This window comes from Pseudophryne corroboree, unplaced genomic scaffold (genome assembly GCF_028390025.1).
Source record: "Pseudophryne corroboree isolate aPseCor3 unplaced genomic scaffold, aPseCor3.hap2 scaffold_941, whole genome shotgun sequence".
In the NCBI taxonomy this organism is placed as follows: domain Eukaryota; kingdom Metazoa; phylum Chordata; class Amphibia; order Anura; family Myobatrachidae; genus Pseudophryne; species Pseudophryne corroboree.
The window spans coordinates 48,070-71,531 of NW_026970521.1; the positions used below are offsets into that span (position 1 = coordinate 48,070).

Here is a 23,462-nt window from a genome sequence, read left to right on the forward strand (position 1 = left end):
TCTAGCCCAACTCCTACTTACCTGCCAGGTGAGATACTATGATCAGGAAGGTGCTTCTCCCAGGGCAAGGCTCACCCATTGCACTCTGGGTGTGCTGCTCCTACGATTTCCCCAAATGTGGGACACTTGACTGCATAATTTGTGTTTCCTCTGGTCGGCTCTCGTATAATTCAGATCTCTTTGTCTCAGGTCTTTCTCCAGCCTAGTTTGCTGTCTGTTTCCACTTCTTTTATCTTGAGCCCCTCCCTTCTATACCCTTGTGCACTATCCTGACTTCTCCTCCCGTCTGCTTACTTTGTGCCTTCCAATGCACAATGCAAACTACAGGTAGTGCTGCAGGGCCCACACAATCTTTTACTTGCCTTAAAGAGCAGCTCTGGAGCTGTTACAGTGCCCAGCTGCTGCAAGAAATCAGCTTGAATGCTTCAGGGGATGGGGCATGGCCAACATGAGCCCCACACCAAAGGTGGGTGGGGGTGTTTAATGCGAACTAGGGGTAATCCAAGCACCGCAAAAGGCCGCCATGCCCTGCACGCCCCTTTTCTCTTTTCATATGCAGATGAGGGTTGAAGCCAACTTTGACCCACTGCTTGGATGACATCACCATATGCAAATCCATCTGCTGCAGGCCTTGCCCCAGGAATGCTTGCACTAGTTGTTGCATTTGGTTTGTTGTTTGGGGGTGCTTCAGTATTAGGCAGCCTTCTGCCCTCCCATGTTCATCTGAAAATATGTGTTCTCCCTGCAGTTGTTGTCCCCAGATGAGAGTTCCCTTGTGCTGCCTCAGTTGAATCTCCTTTACTTGACAGAGATGTGCCTGAGCAGCGGCCCTCCCAGCCCTATCCCAAATCATACTTATTTTGCATAGGAGACACCATGGTCATGAAGATTGTTCACCCAGGGTGAGGTTCATTCATTGCATTCTGGGTATGCTGACCCCTGTGATTTCCCCAAATGTGGGAAACTCGCCTGCATTTTTTGTGGTAGTGGGGGACTGTGTTTGTGTTTTCCTCTGGTCAGCTCTGGTAAAAGTCAGATTTCTTTGTCTCATATATTCCTCTAGCCTTGTTCTTCTTTCGAGAGTTCCCTTGTGCTGCCTCAGTTGGATCTCCTTCACTTGACAGGGGGGTGCCCGAGCAGTGACCCTCCCCAGCTCTAGCCCAACTCCTACTTACCTGCCAGGTGAGATACTATGATCATGAAGGTGCTTCTCCCAGGGCAAGGCTCACCCATTGCACTCTGGGTGTGCTGCTCCTGTGATTTCCCCAAATGTGGGAAACTTGATTGCATAATTTGTGTTTCCCCTGGTCGGCTCTCGTATAATTCAGATCTCTTTGTCTCAGGTCTCTCTCCAGCCTAGTTTGCTGTCTGTTTCCACTTCTCTTTTCTGGAGCCACTCCCTTCTATGCCCTTGCGCACTATCCTGACTTCTCCCGTCTGCTTACTTTGTGCCTTCCAACGCACAATGCGAACTACAGGTAGTGCTGCAGGGCCCACACCCTTTTAGTTGCCTTACAGAGCAGCTCTGGAGCTGTTACAGTGCCCAGCTGCTGCAAGAAATCAGCTTGAATGCTTCAGGGGCTGGGGCATAGCCAACATGAGCCCCACACCAAAGGAGGGTGGGGGTGTTTAATGCGAACTAGGGGTCATCCAAGCACCGCAAAAGGCCGCCATGCCCTGCATGCCCCTTTTCTCTTTTCATATGCAGATGAGGGTTCCAGCCAACTTTGGCCCACTGCTTGGATGACATCACCGTATGCAAATCCGTCTGCTGCAGACCTTCCCCCAGGAATGCTTGTACTAGTTGTTGCATATGGTTTGATATTTGATGGTGCTTCAGTATTAGGCAGCCTTCCGCCCTCCCATGTTCATCTGAAAAGATGTGGTCTCCCTGCAGTTGTTGTCCCCAGACGAGAGTTCCCTTGTGCTTCCTCAGTTGAATCTCCTTAACTTGATGGGGGAGGGGCTGCCCGAGCAGCCACCCTCCCCAGCCCTATCCCAACTCATACTTATTTTGCATATGAGATCTCTTGATCATGAAGATTGTTCTCACAGGGTGAAGTTCATCCATTATATTTTAAAATAGGAAGGTACAAATTACATATTTGAATTGCATCTATGTGCTGGATTCAAATGTCCCCCCCCCCCCCTTCCTTTCTCAATTGTGCCCATCAGCAGCTATTCTAAGGTTGATGCCAATGGGTGTGACACATTAATTTCTTCTGTGGGGTACACAGGACTCCACAAGGATTCACATTGGGGTGTAGAGTAGGATCTTGATCTGAGGCACCAACCGACTCAAAGCTTTTGACTGTTCCCAAGATGCTCAGCGCATCCTCCTCTATAACCCCGCTTCCATGAACAGGGAGCTCAGTTTGTAGTTGGTGCCTTCAGTAGCAGGCCACTTAACAGGGGCCTGCCTCAGGAAGCCAATTCTTAGCTATTCATTTTGACAAGAAAAGAAGAACTTGTTTTATGAGAATCTACAAGGGCTGCAGCAGGCTAGGTCTAATAGACATCTTTACTGCAGCTTCATCACTCCCAGCGGCACTGTATACTCCCGTGCCCTGGTTGCTGGGTCACTGCAGCGGAGGCTCCGGATTCTTCCTAAGGTCAGTCACACACACACCGCCCTTCCGTATCACGAGGCCGCTGATGAAGGGGAGCGTGGCCGTAGGGGGTGGACCGTGTGCGCACTGGCGTGGACACTGATTACTGGGCAGCCGCTCCACTAGCCACCAGGTACAGTTAAGGAGCACAGGTCTGGGGGGTTTTCTCCTATATTAAACCAATTTTGTACTGCCCGCAGCGCATTGTGATAGGTAATAGGGCCTGATTCAGGTTGGATTGCAATCACAATAAGTGATCCAACTGCAAAAATTGCTAAGAGCATACGCATGTGCCTGCATTTTCTGCAGCACCCCACAGAGAATGCGATCGCCTCTGCCTGTCAATCGGGGCAGGGGGGGAGAGGGGGGTCAGCAACACTCCATTTCCAAGTCAGGGATGGAGCGGTGCGGGGGCAAGGCTTCAAAATGGGGTCTGCAATGGAGGAGACACAGGGGGCGTGGTCACAGCAGCTGTATGACATCACATTCAGCCGCTGTGATCACAAAAATGGTGGCGGCTTCCTGCGCGCACATACAGTCTGCACCAGCAGGAGGCTACACCATTTTTTATGATCACGCTGAACTGCAGTGCGACTGCAATTACAGCATGGTCAAGAAGGGAGGCGTCATGCTGGGTGGCCATAAGAGATGAGCGGGTTCGGTTCCTCGGAATCCGAACCCGCCCGAGCTTCACCCTTTTTTGCTCGGGTCCGAGCAGACTCGGATCCTCTCGCCTTGCTCGGTTAACCCGAGCGCGCCCGAACGTCATCATCCCGCTGTCGGATTCTCACGAGACTTGGATTCTATATAAGGAGCCGCGCGTCGCCGCCATTTTCACACGTGCATTGAGATTGATAGGGAGAGGACGTGGCTGGCGTCCTCTCCGTTTAGATTAGAAGATAGAGACGAGTGACATTTGATTTACTACTAATTTGGGGAGCAGTTGAACTTGTCAGGAGTACTCAGTAGTGCAGAGTTTTGCTGATAGTGACCACCAGTTTTATTATTTATAATCCGTTCTCTGCCTGAAAAAAAACGATACACATACCATATCTGTGCTCAGCCTCAGTGTGCTGCATGATATATCATCTATGTATATCTGACTGTGCTGAGTGCTCACTGCTCACACAGCTTAATTGTGGGGGAGACTGGGGAGCAGTTATAGCAGGAGTACAGTGCACACTTTTGCTGCCAGTGTGACCACCAGTATATTGTCTGCCTGAAAAAGTTAAACACTCCTGTGGTGTTTTTTTTTTATTCTATAAATGCATTCTGCTGACAGTGTCCAGCAGGTCCGTCATACATATATTATATAAATATTTACCTGCAGTAGTGTTATATATTTTTTTTCATCTTTATCATCTCTATATTAGCAGACGCAGTACGGTAGTCCACGGCTGTGGCTATCTCTGTGTCGTCAGTGCTCGTCCATAATTGTATACCTACCTACCTGTGGTGGTTTTTTTTTTTCTATCTTCTTCATACTAGTAGTTTAGGAGTCTACTGACAGTGTCCACCAGGTCCATCATTATATTATATACCTACAGTAGTAATATATTTATTATATTATCTATACTAGCAGACGCAGTACGGTAGTCCACGGCTGTGGCTATCTCTGTGTCGTCAGTGCTCGTCCATAATTGTATACCTACCTACCTGTGGTGGGGTTTTTTTTTATCTTCTTCATACTAGCAGTTTAGCAGTCTGCTGACAGTGTCCACCAGGTCCGTCATTATATTATATACCTACAGTAGTAATATATTTATTATATTATCTATACTAGCAGATGCAGTACGGTAGTCCACGGCTGTACCTACCTCTGTGTCGTCAGTGCTCGTCCATAATTGTATACCTACCTGTGGTGGGGTTTTTTTTTCTATCTTCTTCATACTAGTAGTTTAGGAGTCTGCTGACAGTGTCCACCAGGTCCGTCATTATATTATATACCTACAGTAGTAATATATTTAGTATATTATCTATACTAGCAGACGCAGTACGGTAGTCCACGGCTGTACCTACCTCTGTGTCGTCACTCGTCCATAATTGTATACCTAACTGTGGTGGTTTTTTTTTTCTATCTTCTTCATACTAGTAGTTTAGCAGTCTGCTGACAGTGTCCACCAGGTCCGTCATTATATTATATATACCTACAGTAGTTATATATATTTTTTTTTATATCATTAATTATCATCTCTATACTAGCAGACGCAGTACGGTAGGCCACGGCTGTGGCTATCTCTGTGTCGTCAGTGCTCGTCCATAATTGTATACCTACCTACCTGTGGTGGAAGTTTTTTTCTATCTTCTTCATACTAGTAGTTTAGCAGTCTGCTGACAGTGTCCACCAGGTCCGTCATTATATTATATATACCTACAGTAGTTATATATATATTTTTTTTTATATCATTAATTATCATCTCTATACTAGCAGACGCAGTACGGTAGTCCACGGCTGTAGCTACCTCTGTGTCGTCAGTCACTCGTCATCCATAAGTATACTAGTATCCATCCATCTCCATTGTTTACCTGAGGTGCCTTTTAGTTGTGCCTATTAAAATATGGAGAACAAAAATGTTGAGGTTCCAAAAATAGGGAAAGATCAAGATCCACTTCCACCTCGTGCTGAAGCTGCTGCCACTAGTCATGGCCGAGACGATGAAATTCCATCAACGTCGTCTCCCAAGGCCGATGCCCAATGTCATAGTACAGAGCATGTAAAATCCAAAACACAAAAGATCAGTAAAAAAATGACTCAAAAATCTAAATAAAAATCGTCGGAGGAGAAGCGTAAACTTGCCAATATGCCATTTACCACACGGAGTGGCAAGGAACGGCTGAGGCCCTGGCCTATCTTCATGGCTAGTGGTTCAGCTTCACATGAGGATGGAAGCACTCAGCCTCTCGCTAGAAAAATGAAAAGACTTAAGCTGGCAAAAGCACAGCAAAGAACTGTGCGTTCTTCAAAATCACAAATCCACAAGGAGAGTCCAATTGTGTCGGTTGCGATGCCTGACCTTCCCAACACTGGACGTGAAGAGCATGCACCTTCCACCATTTGCACGCCCCCTGCAAGTGCTGGAAGGAGCACCCGCAGTCCAGTTCCTGATAGTCAGATTGAAGATGTCAGTGTTGAAGTACACCAGGATGAGGAGAATATGGGTGTTGCTGGCGCTGGGGAGGAAATTGACAAGGAGGATTCTGATGGTGAGGTGGTTTGTTTAAGTCAGGCACCCGGCGAGACACCTGTTGTCCGTGGGAGGAATATGGCCATTGACATGCCTGGTGAAAATACAAAAAAAATCAGCTCTTCGGTGTGGAAGTATTTCAACAGAAATGCGGACAACAGGTGTCAAGCCGTGTGTTGCCTTTGTCAAGCTGTAATAAGTAGGGGTAAGGACGTTAACCACCTCGGAACATCCTCCCTTATACGTCACCTGCAGCGCATTCATCATAAGTCAGTGACAAGTTCAAAAACTTTGGGCGACAGCGGAAGCAGTCCACTGACCAGTAAATCCCTTCCTCTTGTAACCAAGCTCACGCAAACCACCCCACCAACTCCCTCAGTGTCAATTTCCTCCTTCCCCAGGAATGCCAATAGTCCTGCAGGCCATGTCACTGGCAATTCTGACGAGTTCTCTCCTGCCTGGGATTCCTCCGATGCATCCTTGAGTGTAACGCCTACTGCTGCTGGCACTGCTGTTGTTGCTGCTGGGAGTCGATGGTCATCCCAGAGGGGAAGTCGTAAGACCACTTTTACTACTTCCACCAAGCAATTGACTGTCCAACAGTCCTTTGCGAGGAAGATGAAATATCACAGCAGTCATCCTGCTGCAAAGCGGATAACTGAGGCCTTGGCATCCTGGGCAGTGAGAAACGTGGTTCCGGTATCCATCATTACTTCAGAGCCAACTATAGACTTGATTGAGGTACTGTGTCCCCGGTACCAAATACTATCTAGGTTCCATTTCTCTAGGCAGGCGATACCGAAAATGTACACAGACCTCAGAAAAAGACTCACCAGTGTCCTAAAAAATGCAGTTGTACCCAATGTCCACTTAACCACGGACATGTGGACAAGTGGAGCAGGGCAGACTCAGGACTATATGACTGTGACAGCCCACTGGGTAGATGTATTGACTCCCGCCGCAAGAACAGCAGCGGCGGCACCAGTAGCAGCATCTCGCAAACGCCAACTCTTTCCTAGGCAGGCTACGCTTTGTATCACCGCTTTCCAGAATACGCACACAGATGAAAACCTCTTACGGCAACTGAGGAAGATCATCACAGAATGGCTTACCCCAATTGGACTCTCCTGTGGATTTGTGGCATCGGACAACGCCAGCAATATTGTGCGTGCATTATATCTGGGCAAATTCCAGCACGTCCCATGTTTTGCACATACCTTGAATTTGGTGGTGCAGAATTATTTAAAAAACGACAGGGGCGTGCAAGAGATGCTGTCGGTGGCCACAAGAATTGCGGGACACTTTCGGCGTACAGGCACCACGTACAGAAGACTGGAGCAACACCAAAAACGCCTGAACCTGCCCTGCCATCATCTGAAGCAAGAAGTGGAAACGAGGTGGAATTCAACCCTCTATATGCTTCAGAGGATGGAGGAGCAGCAAAAGGCCATTCAAGCCTATACATCTGACCACGATATAGGAGGTGGAATGCACCTGTCTCAAGCGCAGTGGAGAATGATTTCAACGTTGTGCAAGGTTCTGCAACCTTTTGAACTTGCCACACGTGAAGTCAGTTCAGACACTGCCAGCCTGAGTCAGGTCATTCCCGTCATCAGGCTTTTGCAGAAGAAGCTGGAGACATTGAAGGAGGAGCTAAGACAGAGCGATTCCGCTAGGCATGTGGGACTTGTGGATGGAGCCCTTCATTCGCTTAACCAGGATTCACGGGTGGTCAATCTGTTGAAATCAGAGCACTACATTTTGGCCACCGTGCTCGATCCTAGATTTAAAACCTACGTTGTATCTCTCTTTCCGGCAGACACAAGTCTGCAGGGGTTCAAAGACCTGCTGGTGAGAAAATTATCAAGTCAAGCGGAACTTGATCGGTCAACAGCTCCTCCTTCACAGTCTCCCGCAATTGGGGGTGCGAGGAAAAGGCTCAGAATTCCGAGCCCACCCGCTGGCGGTGATGCAGGGCAGTCTGGAGCGACTGCTGATGCTGACATCTGGTCCGGACTGAAGGACCTGCCAACGATTACGGACATGTCGTCTACTGTCACTGCATATGATTCTCTCACCATTGAAAGAATGGTGGAGGATTATATGAGTGACCGCATCCAAGTAGGCACGTCAGACAGTCCGTACGTATACTGGCAGGAAAAAGAGGCAATTTGGAGGCCCTTGCACAAACTGGCTTTATTCTACCTAAGTTGCCCTCCCACAAGTGTGTACTCCGAAAGAGTGTTTAGTGCCGCCGCTCACCTTGTCAGCAATCGGCGTACGAGGTTACTTCCAGAAAATGTGGAGAAGATGATGTTCATTAAAATGAATTATAATCAATTGCTCCGTGGAGACATTGACCAGCAGCAATTGCCTCCACAAAGTATACAGGGAGCTGAGATGGTGGATTCCAGTGGGGACGAATTGATAATCTGTGAGGAGGGGGATGTACACGGTGATGAATCGGAGGATGATGATGAGGTGGACATCTTGCCTCTATAGAGCCAGTTTGTGCAAGGAGAGATTTATTGCTTCTTTTTTGGTGGGGGTCCAAACCAACCCGTCATTTCAGTCACAGTCGTGTGGCAGACCCTGTCACTGAAATGATGGGTTGGTTAAAGTGTGCATGTCCTGTTTATACAACATAAGGGTGGGTGGGAGGGCCCAAGGCAATTCCACCTTGCACCTCTTTTTTCTTTTATTTTTCTTTGCGTCATGTGCTGTTTGGGGAGTGTTTTTTGGAAGGGCCATCCTGCGTGACACTGCAGTGCCACTCCTAGATGGGCCAGGTGTTTGTGTCGGCCACTTGGGTCGCTGAGCTTAGTCACACAGCTACCTCATTGCGCCTCTTTTTTTCTTTGCGTCATGTGCTGTTTGGGGAGTGTTTTTTGGAAGGGCCATCCTGCGTGACACTGCAGTGACACTCCTAGATGGGCCAGGTGTTTGTGTCGTCCACTTGGGTCGCTGAGCTTAGTCACACAGCTACCTCATTGCGCCACTTTTTTTCTTTGCGTCATGTGCTGTTTGGGGAGTGTTTTTTGGAAGGGCCATCCTGCGTGACACTGCAGTGCCACTCCTAGATGGGCCAGGTGTTTGTGTCGGCCACTTGGGTCGCTGAGCTTAGTCACACAGCTACCTCATTGCGCCTCTTTTTTTCTTTGCGTCATGTGCTGTTTGGGGAGTGTTTTTGGAAGGGCCATCCTGCGTGACACTGCAGTGCCACTCCTAGATGGGCCAGGTGTTTGTGTCGGCCACTTGGGTCGCTGAGCTTAGTCACACAGCTACCTCATTGCGCCTCTTTTTTTCTTTGCGTCATGTGCTGTTTGGGGAGTGTTTTTTGGAAGGGCCATCCTGCGTGACACTGCAGTGCCACTCCTAGATGGGCCAGGTGTTTGTGTCGGCCACTTGGGTCGCTGAGCTTAGTCACACAGCTACCTCATTGCGCCTCTTTTTTTCTTTGCGTCATGTGCTGTTTGGGGAGTGTTTTTTGGAAGGGCCATCATGCGTGACACTGCAGTGCCACTCCTAGATGGGCCAGGTGTTTGTGTCGGCCACTTGGGTCACTGAGCTTAGTCATCCAGCGACCTCGGTGCAAATTTTAGGACTAAAAATAATATTGTGAGGTGTGAGGTGTTAAGAATAGACTGAAAATTAGTGGAAATTATGGTTATTGAGGTTAATAATACTTTGGGATCAAAATGACTCCCAAATTCTATGATTTAAGCTGTTTTTTAGGGTTTTTTGAAAAAAACACCCGAATCCAAAACACACCCGAATCCGACAAAAAAAATTCGGTGAGGTTTAGCCAAAATGCGTTCGAACCCAAAACACGGCCGCGGAACCGAACCCAAAACCAAAACACAAAACCCGAAAAATTTCCGGTGCACATCTCTAGTGGCCATGCCATGTCACTGTGCAGGAGCCAGCACCGCTCACACACTTGTCCCCGGTGCAGCCCCCAACCCCCGGGACACCCGGAGCAACAAAATGTAGATTCAGGCCACCAGGCCACGCCCCTACCTATGAAACCATGCCTCCTTTTTACCATTGCGCTGCTTATCTGCGCGCACTGCATTACAATCTCCCTCGCCACCTCTCTGGGTGTCACCAGTGATAGTGACACCTCTGCCATGCTTGTAGCAGCTGGTCCTAAGATCTACACCTCAAGCCCTGAGTGTTTGCCCTTGTGACTTGTTGATCATCATAGCAAAGCAGATGCTTACAGAAAACTGCAGGGGCTTAGATTGAAAATAAAAAAAATTGATGGGTATAAGGTAGAGAGGAGCGGGTTCGGTTCTCCGAGAACCGAATTCCCCACGAACCCCACGAACTCCTCCTCCGAGGCAGGCTCGGTTGTTCCCGCCTGACTCGGAAAACCTGAACAAGGGAAAATGTCATCATCCCGCTGTCGGATTCTCGCGAGATTCGGATTTCATATAAAGAGTGCAAGCATTCCTGGGGGAAGGCCTGCAGCAGATGGATTTGCATATGGTGATGTCATCCAAGCAGTGGGTCAAAGTTGGCTTCAGAAACAAACAGGAATGCTTGCACTAGTTGTTGCATTTGGTTTGTTGTTTGGGGGTGCTTCAGTATTAGGCAGCCTTCTGCCCTCCCATGTTCATCTGAAAATATGTGTTCTCCCTGCAGTTGTTGTCCCCAGATGAGAGTTCCCTTGTGCTGCCTCAGTTGAATCTCCTTTACTTGACAGAGATGTGCCTGAGCAGCGGCCCTCCCCAGCCCTATCCCAAATCATACTTATTTTGCATATGAGATACCATGGTCATGAAGATTATTCTCCCAGGGTGAGGTTCATTCATTGCATTCTGGGTATGCTGACCCCTGTGATTTCCCCAAATGTGGGTAACTCGACTGCATTATTTGTGGTAGTGGGGGACTGTGTTTGTGTTTTCCTCTGGTCAGCTCTGGTAAAAGTCAGATTTCTTTGTTTCAGATCTTCCTCTAGCCTTGTTCTTCTTTCGAGAGTTCCCTTGTGCTGCCTCAGTTGGATCTCCTTCACTTGACAGGGGGGTGCCCGAGCAGCGACCCTCCCCAGCTCAAGCCCAACTCCTACTTACCTGCCAGGTGAGATACTATGATCATGAAGGTGCTTCTTCCAGGGCAAGGCTCACCCATTGCACTCTGGGTGTGCTGCCCCTGCGATTTCCCCAAATGTGGGAAACTTGACTGCATAATTTGTGTTTCCCCTGGTCGGCTCTCGTATAATTCAGATCTCTTTGTCTCAGGTCTCTCTCCAGCCTAGTTTGCTGTCTGTTTCCACTTCTTTTTTCTTGAGCCCCTCCCTTTTATACCCTTGTGCACTATCCTGACTTCTCCTCCTGTCTGCTTACTTTGTGCCTTCCAATGCACAATGCAAACTACACACCCTTTTACTTGCCTTACAGAGCAGCTCTGGAGCTGTTACAGTGCCAAGCTGCTGTAAGAAATCAGCTTGAATGCTTCAGGGGCTGGGGCATTGTCAACATGAGCCCCACACCGAAGGAGGGTGGGGGTGTTTAATGCGAACTAAGGGTCATCCAAGCGCCGCAAAAGGCCGCCATGCCCTGCATACCCCTTTTCTCTTTTCATATGCAGATGAGGGATCCAGCCAACTTTGGCCCACTGCTTGGATGACATCACCGTATGCAAATCCGTCTTCTGCAGAACTTCCCCCAGGAATGCTTGTACTAGTTGTTGCATTTGGTTTGTTGTTTGGGGGTGCTTCAGTATTAGGCAGCCTTCTGCCCTCCCATGTTCATCTGAAAATATGTGTTCTCCCTGCAGTTGTTGTCCCCAGATGAGAGTTCCCTTGTGCTGCCTCAGTTGAATCTCCTTTACTTGACAGAGATGTGCCTGAGCAGCGGCCCTCCCCAGCCCTATCCCAAATCATACTTATTTTGCATAGGCGATACCATGGTCATGAAGATTGTTCTCCCAGGGTGAGGTTCATTCATTGCATTCTGGGTATGCTGACCCCTGTGATTTCCCCAAATGTGGGAAACTCGACTGCATTATTTGTGGTAGTGGGGGACTGTGTTTGTGCTTTCCTCTGGTCAGCTCTGGTAAAAGTCAGATTTCTTTGTCTCAGATCTTCCTCTAGCCTTGTTCTTCTTTCGAGAGTTCCCTTGTGCTGCCTCAGTTGGAACTCCTTCATTTGACAGGGGGTGCCCGAGCAGCAATCCTCCACAGCTCTGGCCCAACTCCTACTTACCTGCCAGGTGAGATACTATGATCTTCACTGTTAGGGCAATCAGGATGTGGAATTCCCTGCCAGGGAAGGTGGTAATGGCGGACTCTGTAATTGGATTTAAAAAAGGAATGGATACATTTCTGAATGAAAAAGCTATCCAAGGTTATAATACTTAAAATATCAACATGGTTAATCCGGGGGTAACATGAGTTGTAGTAGCTAACTAGTCATAAAACATTATTCAGCAAGTATGTAGAATCATCACAACTTAAAACAGGTTGAACACGATGGGCAATTTGCCTCTATTCAACCTCAAAAACTATGTTACTATATGTTACTATATTACTATGTTACTGTAGTATACAGAACACCACAATGCAATGAGCAGTGATAGTGAGCACTGATGAGGATACTAGAACTGACACTGAGCAGCAAGATGCAGCACTGGACTATTAGTAATGTACTGTAGTATGCTGAGCACAACAATGCAGCACAAGACAATGAGCAGTGATACTGAGCACTGATGAGGATACTACTGAGAACTGACACTGAGCAGGAGAGACACACTACTAGTATTACTGAGCAGCAATAAGTATCCACTGATACTGAGCACTGATATTGAGATTTCCACTGAGAGAACATAGCCACGTCCTCTCCGCTCTCTCTTCAATGCACGAGTAAAAATGGCGGCAACGCGCAGCTCTTTATATGGAATCCGAATCTCGCGAGAATCCGACAGCGGGATGATGACATTTTCCCTTGTTCAGGTTTTCCGAGTCAGGCGGGAACAACCGAGCCTGCCTCGGAGGAGGAGTTCGTGGGGTTCGTGGGGAATTCAGTTCTCGGAGAACCGAACCCGCTCCTCTCTACCTTATACCCATCAATTTTTTTTATTTTCAATCTAAGCCCCTGCAGTTTTCTGTAAGCATCTGCTTTGCTATGATGATCAACAAGTCACAAGGGCAAACACTCAGGGCTTGAGGTGTAGATCTTAGGACCAGCTGCTACAAGCATGGCAGAGGTGTCACTATCACTGGTGACACCCAGAGAGGTGGCGAGGGAGATTGTAATGCAGTGCACGCAGATAAGCAGCGCAATGGTAAAAAGGAGGCATGGTTTCATAGGTAGGGGCGTGGCCTGGTGGCCTGAATCTACATTTTGTTGCTCCGGGTGTCCCGGGGGTTGGGGGCTGCACCGGGGACTAGTGTGTGAGCGGTGCTGGCTCCTGCACAGTGACATGGCATGGCCACTAGAGATGTGCACCGGAAATTTTTCGGGTTTTGTGTTTTGGTTTTGGGTTCGGTTCCGCGGCCGTGTTTTGGGTTCGAACGCGTTTTGGCTAAACCTCACCGAATTTTTTTTGTCGGATTCGGGTGTGTTTTGGATTCGGGTGTTTTTTTCAAAAAACCCTAAAAAACAGCTTAAATCATAGAATTTGGGAGTCATTTTGATCCCAAAGTATTATTAACCTCAATAACCATAATTTCCACTAATTTTCAGTCTATTCTTAACACCTCACACCTCACAATATTATTTTTAGTCCTAAAATTTGCACCGAGGTCGCTGGATGACTAAGCTCAGTGACCCAAGTGGCCGACACAAACACCTGGCCCATCTAGGAGTGGCACTGCAGTGTCACGCATGATGGCCCTTCCAAAAAACACTCCCCAAACAGCACATGACGCAAAGAAAAAAAGAGGCGCAATGAGGTAGCTGTGTGACTAAGCTCAGCGACCCAAGTGGCCGACACAAACACCTGGCCCATCTAGGAGTGGCACTGCAGTGTCACGCAGGATGGCCCTTCCAAAAAACACTCCCCAAACAGCACATGACGCAAAGAAAAAAAGAGGCGCAATGAGGTAGCTGTGTGACTAAGCTCAGCGACCCAAGTGGCCGACACAAACACCTGGCCCATCTAGGAGTGGCACTGCATTGTCACGCAGGATGGCCCTTCCAGAAACACTCCCCAAACAGCACATGACGCAAAGAAAAAAAGAGGCGCAATGAGGTAGCTGTGTGACTAAGCTCAGCGACCCAAGTGGCCGACACAAACACCTGGCCCATCTAGGAGTGGCACTGCAGTGTCACGCAGGATGGCCCTTCCAAAAAACACTCCCCAAACAGCACATGACGCAAAGAAAAAAAGTGGCGCAATGAGGTAGCTGTGTGACTAAGCTCAGCGACCCAAGTGGACGACACAAACACCTGGCCCATCTAGGAGTGTCACTGCAGTGTCACGCAGGATGGCCCTTCCAAAAAACACTCCCCAAACAGCACATGACGCAAAGAAAAAAAGAGGCGCAATGAGGTAGCTGTGTGACTAAGCTCAGCGACCCAAGTGGCCGACACAAACACCTGGCCCATCTAGGAGTGGCACTGCAGTGTCACGCAGGATGGCCCTTCCAAAAAACACTCCCCAAACAGCACATGACGCAAAGAAAAATAAAAGAAAAAAGAGGTGCAAGGTGGAATTGCCTTGGGCCCTCCCACCCACCCTTATGTTGTATAAACAGGACATGCACACTTTAACCAACCCATCATTTCAGTGACAGGGTCTGCCACACGACTGTGACTGAAATGACGGGTTGGTTTGGACCCCCACCAAAAAAGAAGCAATAAATCTCTCCTTGCACAAACTGGCTCTATAGAGGCAAGATGTCCACCTCATCATCATCCTCCGATTCATCACCGTGTACATCCCCCTCCTCACAGATTATCAATTCGTCCCCACTGGAATCCACCATCTCAGCTCCCTGTATACTTTGTGGAGGCAATTGCTGCTGGTCAATGTCTCCACGGAGCAATTGATTATAATTCATTTTAATGAACATCATCTTCTCCACATTTTCTGGAAGTAACCTCGTACGCCGATTGCTGACAAGGTGAGCGGCGGCACTAAACACTCTTTCGGAGTACACACTTGTGGGAGGGCAACTTAGGTAGAATAAAGCCAGTTTGTGCAAGGGCCTCCAAATTGCCTCTTTTTCCTGCCAGTATACGTACGGACTGTCTGACGTGCCTACTTGGATGCGGTCACTCATATAATCCTCCACCATTCTTTCAATGGTGAGAGAATCATATGCAGTGACAGTAGACGACATGTCCGTAATCGTTGGCAGGTCCTTCAGTCCGGACCAGATGTCAGCATCAGCAGTCGCTCCAGACTGCCCTGCATCACCGCCAGCGGGTGGGCTCGGAATTCTGAGCCTTTTCCTCGCACCCCCAATTGCGGGAGACTGTGAAGGAGGAGCTGTTGACCGATCAAGTTCCGCTTGACTTGATAATTTTCTCACCAGCAGGTCTTTGAACCCCTGCAGACTTGTGTCTGCCGGAAAGAGAGATACAACGTAGGTTTTAAATCTAGGATCGAGCACGGTGGCCAAAATGTAGTGCTCTGATTTCAACAGATTGACCACCCGTGAATCCTGGTTAAGCGAATGAAGGGCTCCATCCACAAGTCCCACATGCCTAGCGGAATCGCTCTGTCTTAGCTCCTCCTTCAATGTCTCCAGCTTCTTCTGCAAAAGCCTGATGACGGGAATGACCTGACTCTGGCTGGCAGTGTCTGAACTGACTTCACGTGTGGCAAGTTCAAAGGTTGCAGAACCTTGCACAACGTTGAAATCATTCTCCACTGCGCTTGAGACAGGTGCATTCCACCTCCTATATCGTGGTCAGATGTATAGGCTTGAATGGCCTTTTGCTGCTCCTCCATCCTCTGAAGCATATAGAGGGTTGAATTCCACCTCGTTTCCACTTCTTGCTTCAGATGATGGCAGGGCAGGTTCAGGCGTTTTTGGTGTTGCTCCAGTCTTCTGTACATGGTGCCTGTACGCCGAAAGTGTCCCGCAATTCTTGTGGCCACCGACAGCATCTCTTGCACGCCCCTGTCGTTTTTTAAATAATTCTGCACCACCAAATTCAAGGTATGTGCAAAACATGGGACGTGCTGGAATTTGCCCAGATATAATGCACGCACAATATTGCTGGCGTTGTCCGATGCCACAAATCCACAGGAGAGTCCAATTGGGGTAAGCCATTCTGTGATGATCTTCCTCAGTTGCCGTAAGAGGTTTTCATCTGTGTGCGTATTCTGGAAAGCGGTGATACAAAGCGTAGCCTGCCTAGGAAAGAGTTGGCGTTTGCGAGATGCTGCTACTGGTGCCGCCGCTGCTGTTCTTGCGGCGGGAGTCAATACATCTACCCAGTGGGCTGTCACAGTCATATAGTCCTGAGTCTGCCCTGCTCCACTTGTCCACATGTCCGTGGTTAAGTGGACATTGGGTACAACTGCATTTTTTAGGACACTGGTGAGTCTTTTTCTGAGGTCTGTGTACATTTTCGGTATCGCCTGCCTAGAGAAATGGAACCTAGATAGTATTTGGTACCGGGGACACAGTACCTCAATCAAGTCTATAGTTGGCTCTGAAGTAATGATGGATACCGGAACCACGTTTCTCACTGCCCAGGATGCCAAGGCCTCAGTTATCCGCTTTGCAGCAGGATGACTGCTGTGATATTTCATCTTCCTCGCAAAGGACTGTTGGACAGTCAATTGCTTGGTGGAAGTAGTAAAAGTGGTCTTACGACTTCCCCTCTGGGATGACCATCGACTCCCAGCAGCAACAACAGCAGCGCCAGCAGCAGTAGGCGTTACACTCAAGGATGCATCGGAGGAATCCCAGGCAGGAGAGAACTCGTCAGAATTGCCAGTGACATGGCCTGCAGGACTATTGGCATTCCTGGGGAAGGAGGAAATTGACACTGAGGGAGTTGGTGGGGTGGTTTGCGTGAGCTTGGTTACAAGAGGAAGGGATTTACTGGTCAGTGGACTGCTTCCGCTGTCGCCCAAAGTTTTTGAACTTGTCACTGACTTATGATGAATGCGCTGCAGGTGACGTATAAGGGAGGATGTTCCGAGGTGGTTAACGTCCTTACCCCTACTTATTACAGCTTGACAAAGGCAACACACGGCTTGACACCTGTTGTCCGCATTTCTGTTGAAATACTTCCACACCGAAGAGCTGATTTTTTTGGTATTTTCACCAGGCATGTCAATGGCCATATTCCTCCCACGGACAACAGGTGTCTCGCCGGGTGCCTGACTTAAACAAACCACCTCACCATCAGAATCCTCCTTGTCAATTTCCTCCCCAGCGCCAGCAACACCCATATTCTCCTCATCCTGGTGTACTTCAACACTGACATCTTCAATCTGACTATCAGGAACTGGACTGCGGGTGCTCCTTCCAGCACTTGCAGGGGGCGTGCAAATGGTGGAAGGTGCATGCTCTTCACGTCCAGTGTTGGGAAGGTCAGGCATCGCAACCGACACAATTGGACTCTCCTTGTGGATTTGTGATTTTGAAGAACGCACAGTTCTTTGCTGTGCTTTTGCCAGCTTAAGTCTTTTCATTTTTCTAGCGAGAGGCTGAGTGCTTCCATCCTCATGTGAAGCTGAACCACTAGCCATGAAGATAGGCCAGGGCCTCAGCCGTTCCTTGCCACTCCGTGTGGTAAATGGCATATTGGCAAGTTTACGCTTCTCCTCCGACGATTTTTATTTAGATTTTTGAGTCATTTTTTTACTGATCTTTTGTGTTTTGGATTTTACATGCTCTGTACTATGACATTGGGCATCGGCCTTGGCAGACGACGTTGATGGAATTTCATCGTCTCGGCCATGACTAGTGGCAGCAGCTTCAGCACGAGGTGGAAGTGGATCTTGATCTTTCCCTATTTTTGGAACCTCAACATTTTTGTTCTCCATATTTTAATAGGCACAACTAAAAGGCACCTCAGGTAAACAATGGAGATGCATGGATACTAGTATACTTATGGATGACGAGTGACTGACGACACAGAGGTAGCTACAGCCGTGGACTACCGTACTGCGTCTGCTAGTATAGAGATGATAATTAATGATATAAAAAAAAATATATATATAACTACTGTAGGTATATATAATATAATGACGGACCTGGTGGACACTGTCAGCAGACTGCTAAACTACTAGTATGAAGAAGATAGAAAAAAACTTCCACCACAGGTAGGTAGGTATACAATTATGGACGAGCACTGACGACACAGAGATAGCCACAGCCGTGGCCTACCGTACTGCGTCTGCTAGTATAGAGATGATAATTAATGATATAAAAAAAAATATATATAACTACTGTAGGTATATATAATATAATGACGGACCTGGTGGACACTGTCAGCAGACTGCTAAACTACTAGTATGAAGAAGATAGAAAAAAAAAACCACCACAGTTAGGTATACAATTATGGACGAGTGACGACACAGAGGTAGGTACAGCCGTGGACTACCGTACTGCGTCTGCTAGTATAGATAATATACTAAATATATTACTACTGTAGGTATATAATATAATGACGGACCTGGTGGACACTGTCAGCAGACTCCTAAACTACTAGTATGAAGAAGATAGAAAAAAAAACTCCACCACAGGTAGGTATACAATTATGGACGAGCACTGACGACACAGAGGTAGGTACAGCCGTGGACTACCGTACTGCATCTGCTAGTATAGATAATATAATAAATATATTACTACTGTAGGTATATAATATAATGACGGACCTGGTGGACACTGTCAGCAGACTGCTAAACTACTAGTATGAAGAAGATAAAAAAAAAACCCCACCACAGGTAGGTAGGTATACAATTATGGACGAGCACTGACGACACAGAGATAGCCACAGCCGTGGACTACCGTACTGCGTCTGCTAGTATAGATAATATAATAAATATATTACTACTGTAGGTATATAATATAATGATGGACCTGGTGGACACTGTCAGTAGACTCCTAAACTACTAGTATGAAGAAGATAGAAAAAAAAAAACCACCACAGGTAGGTAGGTATACAATTATGGACGAGCACTGACGACACAGAGATAGCCACAGCCGTGGACTACCGTACTGCGTCTGCTAATATAGAGATGATAAAGATGAAAAAAAATATATAACACTACTGCAGGTAAATATTTATATAATATATGTATGACGGACCTGCTGGACACTGTCAGCAGAATGCATTTATAGAATAAAAAAAAAACACCACAGGAGTGTTTAACTTTTTCAGGCAGACAATATACTGGTGGTCACACTGGCAGCAAAAGTGTGCACTGTACTCCTGCTATAACTGCTCCCCAGTCTCCCCCACAATTAAGCTGTGTGAGCAGTGAGCACTCAGCACAGTCAGATATACATAGATGATATATCATGCAGCACACTGAGGCTGAGCACAGATATGGTATGTGTATCGTTTTTTTTCAGGCAGAGAACGGATTATAAATAATAAAACTGGTTGTCACTATCAGCAAAACTCTGCACTACTGAGTACTCCTGACAAGTTCAACTGCTCCCCAAATTAGTAGTAAATCAAATGTCACTCGTCTCTATCTTCTAATCTAAACGGAGAGGACGCCAGCCACGTCCTCTCCCTATCAATCTCAATGCACGTGTGAAAATGGCGGCGACGCGCGGCTCCTTATATAGAATCCAAGTCTCGTGAGAATCCGACAGCGGGATGATGACGTTCGGGCGCGCTCGGGTTAACCGAGCAAGGCGAGAGGATCCGAGTCTGCTCGGACCCGAGCAAAAAAGGGTGAAGTTCGGGCGGGTTCGGATTCCGAGGAACCGAACCCGCTCATCTCTTATGGCCACCCAGCATGACGCCTCCCTTCTTGACCATGCTGTAATTGCAGTCGCACTGCAGTTCAGCGTGATCATAAAAAATGGTGTAGCCTCCTGCTGGTGCAGACTGTATGTGCGCGCAGGAAGCCGCCACCATTTTTGTGATCACAGCGGCTGAATGTGATGTCATACAGCTGCTGTGACCACGCCCCCTGTGTCTCCTCCATTGCAGACCCCATTTTGAAGCCTTGCCCCCGCACCGCTCCATCCCTGACTTGGAAATGGAGTGTTGCTGACCCCCCTCTCCCCCCCTGCCCCGATTGACAGGCAGAGGCGATCGCATTCTCTGCGGGGTGCCGCAGAAAATGCAGGCACATGCGTATGCTCTTAGCAATTTTTGCAGTTGGATCACTTATTGTGATTGCAATCCAACCTGAATCAGGCCCTATTACCTATCACAATGCGCTGCGGGCAGTACAAAATTGGTTTAATATAGGAGAAAAACCCCCAGACCTGTGCTCCTTAACTGTACCTGGTGGCTAGTGGAGCGGCTGCCCAGTAATCAGTGTCCACGCCAGTGCGCACACGGTCCACCCCCTACGGCCACGCTCCCCTTCATCAGCGGCCTCGTGATCCGGAAGGGCGGTGTGTGTGTGACTGACCTTAGGAAGAAACCGGAGCCTCCGCTGCAGTGACCCAGCAACCAGGGCACGGGAGTATACAGCGCCGCTGGGAGTGATGAAGCTGCAGTAAAGATGTCTATTAGACCTAGCCTGCTGCAGCCCTTGTAGATTCTCATAAAACAAGTTCTTCTTTTCTTGTCAAAATGAATAGCTAAGAATTGGCTTCCTGAGGCAGGCCCCTGTTAAGTGGCCTGCTACTGAAGGCACCAACTACAAACTGAGCTCCCTGTTCATGGAAGCGGGGTTATAGAGGAGGATGCGCTGAGCATCTTGGGAACAGTCAAAAGCTTTGAGTCGGTTGGTGCCTCAGATCAAGATCCTACTCTACACCCCAATGTGAATCCTTGTGGAGTCCTGTGTACCCCACAGAAGAAATTAATGTGTCACACCCATTGGCAGCAACCTTAGAATAGCTGCTGATGGGCACAATTGAGAAAGGAAGGGGGGGACGGACATTTGAATCCAGCACATAGATGCAATTCAAATATGTAATTTGTACCTTCCTATTTTAAAATATAATGGATGAACTTCACCCTGTGAGAACAATCTTCATGATCAAGAGATCTCATATGCAAAATAAGTATGAGTTGGGATAGGGCTGGGGAGGGTGGCTGCTCGGGCAGCCCCTCCCCCATCAAGTTAAGGAGATTCAACTGAGGAAGCACAAGGGAACTCTCGTCTGGGGACAACAACTGCAGGGAGACCACATCTTTTCAGATGAACATGGGAGGGCGGAAGGCTGCCTAATACTGAAGCACCATCAAATATCAAACCATATGCAACAACTAGTACAAGCATTCCTGGGGGAAGGTCTGCAGCAGACGGATTTGCATACGGTGATGTCATCCAAGCAGTGGGCCAAAGTTGGCTGGAACCCTCATCTGCATATGAAAAGAGAAAAGGGGCATGCAGGGCATGGCGGCCTTTTGCGGTGCTTGGATGACCCCTAGTTCGCATTAAACACCCCCACCCTCCTTTGGTGTGGGGCTCATGTTGGCTATGCCCCAGCCCCTGAAGCATTCAAGCTGATTTCTTGCAGCAGCTGGGCACTGTAACAGCTCCAGAGCTGCTCTGTAAGGCAACTAAAAGGGTGTGGGCCCTGCAGCACTACCTGTAGTTCGCATTGTGCGTTGGAAGGCACAAAGTAAGCAGACGGGAGAAGTCAGGATAGTGCGCAAGGGCATAGAAGGGAGTGGCTCCAGAAAAGAGAAGTGGAAACAGACAGCAAACTAGGCTGGAGAGAGACCTGAGACAAAGAGATCTGAATTATACGAGAGCCGACCAGGGGAAACACAAATTATGCAATCAAGTTTCCCACATTTGGGGAAATCACAGGAGCAGCACACCCAGAGTGCAATGGGTGAGCCTTGCCCTGGGAGAAGCACCTTCATGATCATAGTATCTCACCTGGCAGGTAAGTAGGAGTTGGGCTAGAGCTGGGGAGGGTCACTGCTCGGGCACCCCCCTGTCAAGTGAAGGAGATCCAACTGAGGCAGCACAAGGGAACTCTCGAAAGAAGAACAAGGCTAGAGGAATATATGAGACAAAGAAATCTGACTTTTACCAGAGCTGACCAGAGGAAAACACAAACACAGTCCCCCACTACCACAAAAAATGCAGGCGAGTTTCCCACATTTGGGGAAATCACAGGGGTCAGCATACCCAGAATGCAATGAATGAACCTCACCCTGGGTGAACAATCTTCATGACCATGGTGTCTCCTATGCAAAATAAGTATGATTTGGGATAGGGCTGGGAGGGCCGCTGCTCAGGCACATCTCTGTCAAGTAAAGGAGATTCAACTGAGGCAGCACAAGGGAACTCTCATCTGGGGACAACAACTGCAGGGAGAACACATATTTTCAGATGAACATGGGAGGGCAGAAGGCTGCCTAATACTGAAGCACCCCCAAACAACAAACCAAATGCAACAACTAGTGCAAGCATTCCTGGGGCAAGGCCTGCAGCAGATGGATTTGCATATGGTGATGTCATCCAAGCAGTGGGTCAAAGTTGGCTTCAACCCTCATCTGCATATGAAAAGAGAAAAGGGGCGTGCAGGGCATGGCGGCCTTTTGCGGTGCTTGGATTACCCCTAGTTCGCATTAAACACCCCCACCCACCTTTGGTGTGGGGCTCATGTTGGCCATGCCCCATCCCCTGAAGCATTCAAGCTGATTTCTTGCAGCAGCTGGGCACTGTAACAGCTCCAGAGCTGCTCTTTAAGGCAAGTAAAAGATTGTGTGGGCCCTGCAGCACTACCTGTAGTTTGCATTGTGCATTGGAAGGCACAAAGTAAGCAGACGGGAGGAGAAGTCAGGATAGTGCACAAGGGTATAGAAGGGAGGGGCTCAAGATAAAAGAAGTGGAAACAGACAGCAAACTAGGCTGGAGAAAGACCTGAGACAAAGAGATCTGAATTATACGAGAGCCGACCAGAGGAAACACAAATTATGCAGTCAAGTGTCCCACATTTGGGGAAATCGTAGGAGCAGCACACCCAGAGTGCAATGGGTGAGCCTTGCCCTGGGAGAAGCACCTTCCTGATCATAGTATCTCACCTGGCAGGTAAGTAGGAGTTGGGCTAGAGCTGGGGAGGGTCGCTGCTCGGGCACCCCCCTGTCAAGTGAAGGAGATCCACCTGAGGCAGCACAAGGGAACTCTCGAAAGAAGAACAAGGCTAGAGGAAAATCTGAGACAAAGAAATCTGAGTTTTAACAGAGCTGACCAGAGGAAAGCACAAACACAGTCCCCCACTACCACAAATAATGCAGTCGAGTTTCCCACATTTGGGTAAATCACAGGGGTCAGCATACCCAAAATGCAATGAATGAACCTCACCCTGGGAGAACAATCTTCATGACCATGGTATCTCCTATGCAAAATAAGTATGATTTGGGATAGGGCTGGGGAGGGCCGCTGCTCATGCACATCTCTGTCAAGTAAAGGAGATTCAACTGAGGCAGCACAAGGGAACTCTCATCTGGGGACAACAACTGCAGGGAGAACACATATTTTCAGATGAACATGGGAGGGCAGAAGGCTGCCTAATACTGAAGCACCCCCAAACAACAAACCAAATGCAACAACTAGTGCAAGCATTCCTGGGGGAAGTTCTGCAGAAGACGGATTTG

General features: G+C 48.2%; 10 non-coding genes across 10 annotated transcripts; 6 read left to right on the plus strand and 4 right to left on the minus strand.

The window, feature by feature from the left end:
• The first annotated feature begins 13 nt into the window (after positions 1–13).
• On the plus strand, positions 14–176 carry LOC135047686 (U1 spliceosomal RNA). Its single transcript, XR_010239680.1, has one exon. It is a non-coding gene; the product is annotated as a U1 spliceosomal RNA (small nuclear RNA).
• Positions 177–851: 675 nt separating this feature from the next.
• On the plus strand, positions 852–1,015 carry LOC135047808 (U1 spliceosomal RNA). The gene has a single exon (XR_010239793.1). It is a non-coding gene; the product is annotated as a U1 spliceosomal RNA (small nuclear RNA).
• A 152-nt stretch (positions 1,016–1,167) lies between these two features.
• Positions 1,168–1,330, plus strand: LOC135047703 (U1 spliceosomal RNA). Its single transcript, XR_010239694.1, has one exon. It is a non-coding gene; the product is annotated as a U1 spliceosomal RNA (small nuclear RNA).
• A 9,215-nt stretch (positions 1,331–10,545) lies between these two features.
• Positions 10,546–10,709, plus strand: LOC135047666 (U1 spliceosomal RNA). Its single transcript, XR_010239661.1, has one exon. It is a non-coding gene; the product is annotated as a U1 spliceosomal RNA (small nuclear RNA).
• Positions 10,710–10,861: 152 nt separating this feature from the next.
• On the plus strand, positions 10,862–11,024 carry LOC135047692 (U1 spliceosomal RNA). The gene has a single exon (XR_010239684.1). It is a non-coding gene; the product is annotated as a U1 spliceosomal RNA (small nuclear RNA).
• A 655-nt stretch (positions 11,025–11,679) lies between these two features.
• On the plus strand, positions 11,680–11,843 carry LOC135047788 (U1 spliceosomal RNA). The gene has a single exon (XR_010239773.1). It is a non-coding gene; the product is annotated as a U1 spliceosomal RNA (small nuclear RNA).
• A 9,744-nt stretch (positions 11,844–21,587) lies between these two features.
• On the minus strand, positions 21,588–21,750 carry LOC135047704 (U1 spliceosomal RNA). Its single transcript, XR_010239695.1, has one exon. It is a non-coding gene; the product is annotated as a U1 spliceosomal RNA (small nuclear RNA).
• Positions 21,751–21,902: 152 nt separating this feature from the next.
• Positions 21,903–22,066, minus strand: LOC135047659 (U1 spliceosomal RNA). Its single transcript, XR_010239654.1, has one exon. It is a non-coding gene; the product is annotated as a U1 spliceosomal RNA (small nuclear RNA).
• A 675-nt stretch (positions 22,067–22,741) lies between these two features.
• On the minus strand, positions 22,742–22,904 carry LOC135047688 (U1 spliceosomal RNA). Its single transcript, XR_010239683.1, has one exon. It is a non-coding gene; the product is annotated as a U1 spliceosomal RNA (small nuclear RNA).
• Positions 22,905–23,056: 152 nt separating this feature from the next.
• LOC135047792 (U1 spliceosomal RNA) lies at positions 23,057–23,220 on the minus strand. Its single transcript, XR_010239777.1, has one exon. It is a non-coding gene; the product is annotated as a U1 spliceosomal RNA (small nuclear RNA).
• Positions 23,221–23,462: the final 242 nt, after the last annotated feature.